This window comes from Galleria mellonella, unplaced genomic scaffold (genome assembly GCF_026898425.1).
Source record: "Galleria mellonella isolate WM207_F2 unplaced genomic scaffold, CSIRO_AGI_GalMel_v1 utg159, whole genome shotgun sequence".
In the NCBI taxonomy this organism is placed as follows: Eukaryota; Metazoa; Arthropoda; class Insecta; order Lepidoptera; family Pyralidae; genus Galleria; species Galleria mellonella.
In genome coordinates, this window is record NW_026442004.1 from 1914803 (window position 1) to 1924504 (window position 9702).

The following is a 9702-nucleotide window of genomic DNA, read 5'->3' on the forward strand; positions in this document are numbered from 1 at the left end:
GCGTTTGAACATGTTGTATATTGCCTACCTTTTCCACTTCAAAATGATAACAATCGACAAATGCCTCTATTTTTTCCCATTATAATATTAATTTTAAACTTTCATTTGTTTTTCTTTAATGCAAATATGCATTATAATGGTGCGTATGGCGGACTTAACATCTTAAGGTATTTTACATTAATTTCTTTTTTGTTTAAATATTAAATCTCTAATTGAAACTGTACTTAGGTTAATCTTATTCTCATAATTATTACCATATTTCTTTCATACAAGCTGTCGACCTATCTGTCACTTAATGGTAGATAAGATCTTATAAAAGTTTACTCAGCTTTAAAAAGTCAACCTTGTTCTCGTCCTAAACCGGTTCATTTATAATCCTGCCAGTTTTGACAGTTCTATGACTAATACCATTAAAGCTTACTTGTGAAGTAACTAATAGCTACATAATTAGATGCACTTATTTGAACTCATAATTTATTTATTTAAGAGTCGAAGGATGTACGTAGGTGGCGCTGGGTCGTGTTTGCTTTCTATCGAAATGTGAGGGAGACCTATAGTAGAATGATAATGGAATGATAACCCTGCCTGCGCTAACTATATGCTGGCGGAGCACCGTTGAGGGATGATAGGTGAGCAAAAGTAGCAAAAAAAAGCACGTCAGTTAGTCCATCATGATAAATACACTTGGGGATCAGCACGATAGTTTCCAAGGGGGACCACGTTGAGGTCGACCTGATAGGGTATTCTGTTAGCAATGGGACTGGTAGTCCGTATTATTAATAATCCCTTTCTCCATTTTCTGTAGTAGACGATAGATTTTTTTTATACATACACACTTAGAATGGCAAACAAGCTGACGGCCCACCTGATGGAAAGTGGTAACCGTCGCCTATAGACATGAGCAGTACCATGGCCATAACAGAGTATACTGTTTCGCCCATGATACCCCCCATCGTTGCCATTCCTGAGAACTCAGGTGTTATTCCTCTGTACCCAGTAAATTCATGCCATATCTCACCCTTCAAACCGAAACACAGCCATGCAAACACAACTGCTTCACGATTGAAACACGAATGGGACAGAGGTACCCAAGCAATCGACTTTTGTACAAAGTCTCCATCTAATTATAATGATAATCAAGTTACTTTTTTTATACTACAATGTAAATCATATGACTCAAAGTAATTCAATATAGTATGAGGCAAAGTAATTCATATGACTCTTGCTATAACAGGAATGACACATGCGGACATCGGTTATGATAATTTGTATTCATATATGATGATGATGAGTCCTGACCGTTTTCGATCACGGAGATCGCTTTGACTCCGTTATTATTAATTAATTTTCTACATGAGGGCTGTTGTTGGCGTTGCTGTGCTCGGATGTGGTTTACATAGCCAATCTTTTTAATAAAGAGTCTTACACGTAGCGGACATGCAAGTATACCATCGCTGTTGTAATTATAATGATTAATAATTGTTCTATACTCATATTTTTTTTATACAACTTAGAATGGCAAATAAGCTGATGGCCCACCTGATGGAAAGTGGTAACCGTCGCCTATAGACATGAGCAATACTATGGACATAACAGAGTATATTGTTTCGCCCATGATACCCCCCATGCGTTGCCATTCTTGAAGACTCGGGTGTTATTCCTCTGTACCCTGTAACTTCACGCCATATCTTACCCTTCAAACCGAAACACAGCCATGCAAACACAACTGCTTTACGGTTGAAACATGAGTGGGACAGAGGTACCCAAGCAAACGACGTTTGTACAAAGTCTCCCTCTGGTGATCATATATACTGTGATAGCTAATAAAATATATCATTGATTCGTTTGTATAGGGCAATATAATTAATAATAATTTCAAATTGAATACCTGTAGAGATCTATGCGTATATGTAACTAAAAAGCACATTCCTATTAATTTTAAAAAAATTGTTGTACTCTGACGTGTACTAATAAATTCCAAATATGATTAATTTATTGTCGTGCTCGTAGAACCATAGATGAAATATGTCGATAACAAATATTTGTCAACGACCCGGACAGCTCATGTTACTGTGTCAAGTTCATATTCGGCCTGGGGAAATGTATCGTAACAATTAATCCTCTTGCCTTACCACTTAGCATAAAGCGTTAATTTTCTAATACAGATTGATGAAAATGAAAAAAAAAATCGTTATCGACAGTTCTTCTTTCGAGTCTTTTGAGTAATAAGCAACCTAAATACTAAATAATAAATCCATACTACAGACAGAGAACATATATTTTATTACTGCGCTATATACGAGTATGTACTATACTCTAAACTTCAAACTAAACAAAGTTTACAAGGATTACTAGAGTACATTAATAATATGTATTATAAGTGTAAAAATGAGTTTATTTATTAATTACGTCTTGGCGCCTTAATAACTCAATTAATAAATGTACTATGAAATTTAGTATTAGACGTATTATATAGGATGGTGAAGGGCATAAGGTATTCACAGTAGCATATGGTGTCGGCTAAGCATTTATCCGGGTTAGTCAACACATCCCACACCACGTGGTCAAAATCGCTGGTAAAAGCTAATATTTTAATATTTGTGTGGTATTATTATAATTTTAGCCGTTAACTGTTCATTGCTGAACATAAACCTTCCCCATAAGGGGAGCTTTGTCAGTAGTTGCCACTATTGGCAGGCGGGTTAGTAACCGCAGTTAAGCTTTTACAAATGTTTAAAGAAGGACGCTGATGCCCATCCCTCGATCATAAGTACCCTTAGTCGCGTCTTACGACACTCACGGGAAGGGTTCGCCCTATCCATAACGGGACAAACACGGCGAATTGTGTAATACATAGAAAATACCCAAAACAGTAGCTACAAAGTACTTACTTATGGATACAAAAATTTTTGAATTGCGCCCGAATCGAACCCACAACCGTCAGTAGATGAGGCATGCCGTTAAACCGCTACACTGGCAAGGTCGTCAGGTATTATGTAATAATATGACTTGTGCGTGCCGTAGTCGAGTAATGGAATTTGGCATATTATCTGCCCCAGACATTTCATGAACAAGCGCATACCATGACATTTTATACAGACATCAACAGGGTCGAACAACCTAGCCCAAGGTGCATGTAGTTCGAATAATGACTTGAGGGATAAAATGAAAAATATTTTCTTTTGAAATTATTTTATCTAAATTTTGATATGAGTTTCATAGGAGCAGTAGAAACTAAAATCATACTTTTTTGAAATAATATTTTTTAAACAGCACCAAATGGCATACGGTATTGAAAGCTGTGTTCCTGAAGGTTTAACTTATAATCTAATATATATTCGATTTTGATATACTATCTAGAACTGGTCTATTTTATTGGCTTTCCTAGTTCTAAAATCCGCATACGGAGTAGCGGGTTTTAGAACTAACACCTACGTTCTTACTATAAACAATATTTAAAACACTGTTTATCTAAATGATCTTTAACAAAACTCTAAGTGATTAAAAACTGTTTATTTGAATTTTATGTAGTTATATTTTATAATCTATAGATTATTATAATAAAATTTATTATTTTAAATATTTTTTTTATTTTTAATGCCAAAGACGTCATTGTATTTAAACAAAAGATATATTAGACAAGCTTTTGTAGTAAGACGTCAAAACGTATACAACAGTTATCTAATGCAAGTTTAACTTTTTTATAGTAAGATCAAAAATGTTTAGTTATAAATTGATCTACTTCAGTATTGTGTTGAAACATTCTTCGATGTGCGGAGTAATTGTATTTATGCGCTTCTTTATGTTTTCCAATATTTCAAAAGTAACTACCAAGTCACGATCACGAAGGCAATTCCTAATATGTAGGCCGGTATCTAATATTATCAAAACATTAATTAATCATGTTTATTGATGATAGTAGGTACATACCGACGTACAAACGAATGCATACTTATTATAATTCACTACAGCACCTCGTTCCAACACCTTGTTATATATAACCTTTTGACTAACTTTAAGTATTCTGATGTAACTGTTGCGATTTGCGCATCATTCAATGTTGCATAATGACACAAGTAACAAATTTGTTAAATGTGTATTTTTTTCTATCCACCTTGTCGGTACATGATTTGGTTTTATTATTTAATTTATAATAATGAGTAAATAAGTATGCCTGTCTTAATTTGACATAAACAAGGACCAACAAATTATGTAACTAGTGCATTACCTTACATCGTTCAAGTAGATAACATTCTATCTTGTTGGCCTCGGGAGTTAATGAAATATGTAAAAACAGGTAGAAAAGGCCCATAAGTATAAAAATATCACAAATATTACAACGTACCTTGATTAAAATTTATTTAACTATTTATATAAAAATATACTCTATATTGGTATTTATTATAAATTAGTTTTCCTCGCTCGCTTCGCATTGATGTACTATATTTTTCACTTTTCCTTGTGGTTTTTCAAACATTTTCTTTCATTCAAACCTTATTCTAATAAATACAAACACAACAAAAAAGAATAAGCCATATTAGTATAACCGTAATGGATGAGGTTACATTACATTCGTCATCTGTAAGTTATCTTTACTGATTATTCTATTTAATTATAAGATTCAAGCGATTAAGTAAATGACTAGATAATGATTTAATCATTCAATGAAATGTCTTAAAAAAATAACATTTTACATTACATTAACTGATCAGAAATAATATTATGTATCTAAATACAATCAGGAACACATTGTGCGTGTAGCGAAACTGAATATTAAGATCAAGAGTGATAACAAAGATTGTGAATAAGGCCGATATCACAACAGGCTGTGATATGGCGGTACTTGAAAGGTTGCAACCCAGCATACCTACATATTGAAAGAACCAACAAAGTCTACCTGACAGTTCGACTACTTGTCTGACATAAACGTGGCCTTAGGCACTTTATAGCACACCTCAGTGTGGGGCAGTGATTGCTATTAACTATTGCACATTCCTTAACACATTTATGGAGGTACATAAGACTTTATAGAAAACCAATTTATGAAGGTTTCGTTTTTGTGTTTAGTTTTTTTTATGAGACAGACCTGGTATTCTAAAAATGAAATATTTGAAATCAAATTGCTTGTACATCTAAAAAATATGGTCCAGGGCTATGTTACGACATTATTTATTCTCAGCTTGTTAGAGCTAGCGATTGCGATTAGATCAGAAGAGTACATGCTTAGAGGGAAGTCTCACCATTTGCAGATTGCCGATAAACAATCACAGTTAATAAACAATTTCTTTTCCGATAATGTGCATCAACATGGTTAGCGCTTGTTCCTGTTAACAGCATGCGGTCTGAGATTTATCTGATATCAATACTCCGTAATGCTGTTTCATAATAAAGAGCGAATTAATCGTTATATTTTTTTTAGTTGATGCTATTATATTACAAAAGTATATCTAATTACTTAGGGCAATCTTTTTAAGAGCAGGGGGTACTTGCACAAAGTGAGGCTTTTTCTACATTTTTTTATGCAAAAGTAAATTTAGAAAAAAAATTACATATTTATATCAAGTAAATGTCTTATATATACATCTTATATAGTACCTATCCAGATATATGGTACAAGAGATATTTGAGATTAGTGTTGCCTACACTATTAAGTATTTATATTAACAACATCATCAATACGAATGAGTCGTGTATAAGTTCTTAACTAACAATTATCGAGATAGTGTTGATAAATTTTATTTTATATGAAAGTAGTATGACGATAGGTAGAATTCAGGAAAGTTGACAGAGTTTGACAGACTATAATATCTTGACGCGAAGAAATTCACACTAATATTGCTATATTTTATTTTTTGACAAAAATATATAATGTAAAACTAAAATTAGAGTATAATTAATAGCATCATCATCATCATCATTTCAGTCATTATGTGTCCAATGCTGTCTCCGCCATAGATTATAATACCGTACTCATATACCATAGTATCATAGCTGACTGTCACAAAGTATCCTATGATGTTCATGGTACTTTTTGTGTTTATAGGCAACGGTTATTATTTTCCATGAAGTGAGTTTTTTATAACACAGGAAGCAAACAAACATGCGGCACACCTGATGCTAACTACTGTTGCCCAAAATCACGCGCAAAGCCAGAGGCGTTGCTGGTGTGCGCTTTAAAAGTGAGTCATTAGTTTCTTTACTATTCTAAGTTGCATAAAAAAATTTCACATAAGTGCTTGTCTATATTGTAAACATAAGTATTGTTTCTATAAAATTATGAATTTTAATTTTCATACCACTAAAGAATCGAGAGACGTGGGTATCTACAGTTTAATGAACAATACCTAAATCAACCTTTGGTTTAGCAACGGTCAACGATCAAGATAAAATGTACGCAATCGCAAGTTTAGTGTTACGTTGTTTCCAAACGAAACAATCTGTGCGAATTAAAATGAGGAAACTGTTTACAAAACCCTCCTATTTATTTTGGTGGCTCCGCGCTTGCCCTACTTGCTCAAATCTAATGCAAATTTCACGCGCAGATAGCGATAAATTGGTACTCACCACCACTTACCTGAGCACTGTGGGATAAAAAATAATATCCTCAATTATTTATCCCACAGTACCAACCTACTTTTAATTTTTTGCCATTCAATAATAATATATAGTTTCTATTTTTAATTAATTTTGACTGTAAATTTAAAATAGAGGAGATAGGAGAGTAATTATTAGTAACGATCATAAGTGACCTCATTACTAACAATATACCTTGACAGATCGATCTTTACGCGATCCAGTTGATAACCCAAATGTATAAATTAATAGCGCAGGTGGGATCTATCATTCAATTTTCTTTATTAAGATCGAATTATTATAATTTTTTTTTCTAGTGCCTCTTGAGATAAGTCATCGAAATATTAAACCTTTACTATGCACATCATAGAAATATTTATTTATTTCATCGACTAGGGCAGCTTGTTTTTTAAAATGTATATAATACTTAAGAAAGTATCAATATAACAATAAATACAGTAACAAAGATAAAAAATACATATATGACAAATGAATATGAAGCAGTACACAGCAACGTGATAATATAATTGTAGAAATAATAATAATCTATATTTTATTAACTGTACGTAAATATTCTACGACTATCCGACAAAACTTCAGGAAGTTGAAAGCAAACAATTGTGAATACTGGCTCAAAATATCGTTGAATAGTCTTAACGCAAGATTATTACGTATCTTAAACTCACCTTAGTTTCAACTATCTGTCAACATCTCGCTGGTAAACACGGGTTTCTCATCATAAGAGGGCAGGTTTCCTATTTCATGTTTATAAATTTTAAAAGGTTGTAAAGATTTGATTGTTTCTTATTCATTCACACTTCAATGCCTGACTGAAGCAGGCGAGCAGGATACAGCATTAACTGTAAATTCTTAACTCAATATACTATATTAAGAATTTGTAAACATATGCAGAAAGTTAAAAACAAAATGTAGCTACGGAACCCCATAAATGTGTAACATGTTCTTTGCTGTCTATTGTTTTATACATAAATTCAATAAAAAATACAAAACTGACGTACCTACCTACATTAGAATGCTTCTCAAATAGGCATGATAAAATTATAGCAAGCGGAATTAATCGTACCTAACCGTTTATCGTAACTTGCATTATGATTTTGACATACTTAATTGGTATACTTATTTGAAATTACCTGGTAATTAGTAATTGCAGAAAAAACAAATTGAATTCTAATGTGACTTTTTAAGCTTCATAAAGTTATAGATAGGCACCTAGAAATAAATATTTTACCCAACTATCGTATTTAGACTTAGATCATGTTCTTTAATATTTATAGAGCATTGGTAAGGTCCGGTAAATGTCGCGGTATCCGTCAGCGGTTCAGTACATAAACAGTTGAACGAGAATAAATACCTTCATTAGTTTTTTAAATGGATGATAATAGAAAGGTAGCACTAATGGTATATGCTGGTGGGGCACTAGTGAGGGATGACAGGTGAGAAGAAAAGGCAGTCAGTTAGCACATAGTGATGAATAAATCTGGGATAAAGCACGATGGTTTCTAGGGGAGGACACATAGAGACAGGGTATATTGTTAGCAATGGGATTAGTAGTTCGCATTACTAACAATCCTTTGCCCCCTAAATACGTTACTTACATAGCTATAAGAAAAACAAGCTATATCAAATTATAAAGAATTCCATCTAAATATTATGTCGCGTTACAAAGATTTCAACCTACGTAATTTGATCACTGTATTTTTGTTGTTTATTATTCTATGGTAATTCTGTTCTAATTTAGATGATTCATTTTACAATTGGCAAGGTTTATTTTCCCATTAGTCTTACCAACATAATGATTTGAAACAAGTTCTATTTATAAATATTAAGGCTTATGCAGACGATGGTTATTTCTTTCTACAATCAAAATTTCTTTGTGTAAGCCGTATAGGTACTTCCTACTTGTACAACACGAGCGCGTTGTAGCAATGCACTTTTACAACTAGACTATTTAAAACGAGGATATAGTCTCTCGTCGAAAGCCTTGGCGGACGAAGCTAACATAAAGGGAAATTTTGTATGCGATCAATTAAAATGACTTTTAAGTATAAGTTTATGTATAATATTTTCTATATATGGATATATTTGTATATTATACATATCCTTTCTTTTTTACTAGCTTTTACCCGCGATTTCGTCTGCAAGTCCGGGACAAAAAGTAACCTATATCCTTCTCCATCCCCTAACATGTATATCAAATTTAATAGTAATCGGTTAAGCCGTTAAAGCGCTATAAGGTAACGAAACAAACTCACTTTCACATTTATAATATTAGTCAAAATGGTTGTCAGGGAGAGATTGCTTAGCGATAAGACCACATTTTGTATTATTTAGTGTAATCTTTATAACAAGTGCAGTAAAGTGTAAATAAATAAATAACTATCATTCGTCTGCGCAGACTATTATGATTAGATAACGAATTTGCATTTTCCACTTGCTCAATTTGATTCTATAATGAAATTTTTTATTTGACAATATTACTATAGCAATCAGTGTTTTCTTTGACAAAGTAAATCTATTTGCCAATAAATAGAAGTAATCAGACGAACAACAAATCCGTTCTATGGATTCGTTAGTTCAGGTCAAGCAATAAAAAGCTAAGAATCGTGTATCGAAACACAATTGTATAAGAAACGCTAAGCAAATAGTCTAGGAGCTATGTGATTACACGATTAGTTTCGACCGCGTAACAGACTGGCGGCGAGACGTTCCGAACTATTTATTTCTTTATACACCTATACATTCTCCAACAAAATATCCGTATACAGTATGCTAAATATAGCAACCCATTTTTTAAAACTAGTATTAGTATTTATTAATATATTTTTTTTTCCTAGAAAAAGATTTAATATCAACTAAAGTTGAAAAAATCATTAAATACTGGAAAAAAGAATAAATAGCTTTATCTACACCAACAGGTAACAACGACCACATAATGACAGGTAAATAAATACCTTATACATGTAACCTTTTGACAGTCAAAAATTACAAGAATTGTTTCTTTATTCTGCAGGCATTTGTGTACAAGTATTGCGTGTAGTCTAAAAAGGAAGTATTTAAAAAGCGTTTAGTAGGAACCATGCTTTTATTCTGTAACAATAAATATATATC